At 38.6% G+C, this 1,587-nt stretch overlaps 1 protein-coding gene across 2 annotated transcripts in view; it reads left to right on the top strand.

Annotated features, from left to right (window-relative positions):
• LOC106880954 (cytochrome P450 27C1) overlaps positions 1-1,587 on the top strand; it is a 34,776-nt gene that overhangs the window by 1,223 nt on the left and 31,966 nt on the right. The window lies entirely within an intron of this gene.

Here is a 1,587-nt window from a genome sequence, read left to right as displayed (position 1 = left end):
ATATATATATATATACATATATATATATATACGTGTGTGTATAAATATATTTTTGTTCCTTAGTGTTATCATGAATAAATGGAAATAAAATTTCAATGAACGAAGTTTTTTTTTTTTTTTTTCCCCCTTCCTTGATGTTCTGGACTGTTAGGCATCGATGCCGTAAAGCTATCGACACACCGCTATTAATTTCTTCCTAAAGGGTGTGTCTTTATACAATTCTCAGTAAATTTCTCTTCAGCTGGATACAATTAGCACTTGTTTATTAATTAAACTGTTTTTTTCGGGAGTTGCCTTTCCACCAAAACCCCCACACACATGCACACGCAGTCCTAAACAAGTCTGGTAGAGGTTCTTAAATTTAATTTGGATCTATTTTCAATGCTGGAATTACCGAAAATCTAGAAGCGAGGAGAATTCTTTCTCCTTTTAGCGGAATAACAACACCAGTCAGCGTTGCAGGTCCCCCAAAACTGACTAAATCAAAAGGACAAATTTGGACATCTTGTCTTCTTAGATTCACGACCATCCTACGATAGACGCCATCCAGGTTGTGTTGCTAAGAAATTTATTTTATACCTACTTAGTTTCAAGTTCGATTCCACTGCTCGGCACCCCTGACACTTGTAGCTTCATGTCGACCAAAACCTTGTCAGTGCTATTCGGGAGACGTTCCTCTACTTGGATCGTAGACCAAATCTTTTCGCTTTGATATGCTACTTCTAACATTTTTTTTTTGACACATAAAGTAATAAAAAAAAAGTTACAAACGTTTGATGGTTGAATAATTTTTGTAATTTTAACCAATCAAATCCTTCCACTTTCAACGCACCATTTTGACCTTATCGAAGGCGCTTTTATTTCGATTTTGGAGTCATAACTTTTTTTTTTTTTTGAGAGTAATTAATAAAAATATTACATGTCATTCCCTGACCAATTCCCTCACCTTCTTTTTCTACCCATCCACACATTCTGTTCCCTTGTTTCTTCTTACCTAATATCCTTAGCGTCTCCCTTCTCACCTCATCATCATTATTTTAGTTCTCTCTCCACCTTCAACCTAGTCACGTTCCAGCCTCTCTTCTATAATACGAGTAGAGATCAGTTGTGTCCTGGGCTTTTCTCTCACATCTTAGCCTCCCACCTCGTAGCCTAAAGCTACCTTTCTCTCTACCGTGGCGCCACTCAGTCAGAAGCGGGTGGCTTAGTTTTGCGAGTTGCATGATGATAGCACTCAATACATACTGTTAAGTGGTTAACGTTAGGAAGGGCACACAGCCATAGAAATTTTGCTCAAACAAACATCAGAGTACAATGCAAACCTTCGCACTCGTAGGATCCTGTCAAACTGTCCTGACCATGGAAGATGGATGTTCGGTGATGAGGAGGATTGGAAAGAAAATGAAACAAAAAACAAAACACAAGAGTGGCTGTGTGGTAAGAAGCTCGCTTCCCAATCACATGGTTCCACTGCATGGTACCTCGGGCAAGTGTCTTCTACTATAGCCCCGGGTTGACCAAAGCCTTGTGAGTGGATTTGGTAGACGGAAACTGAAAGAAGCCCTTAGTATATATATATATATATAT

This window comes from Octopus bimaculoides, chromosome 3 (genome assembly GCF_001194135.2).
Source record: "Octopus bimaculoides isolate UCB-OBI-ISO-001 chromosome 3, ASM119413v2, whole genome shotgun sequence".
Taxonomy (NCBI): domain Eukaryota; kingdom Metazoa; phylum Mollusca; class Cephalopoda; order Octopoda; family Octopodidae; genus Octopus; species Octopus bimaculoides.
Note: the sequence above shows the minus strand (reverse complement) of the source record. Positions and strands in the feature narration are given on the sequence as shown.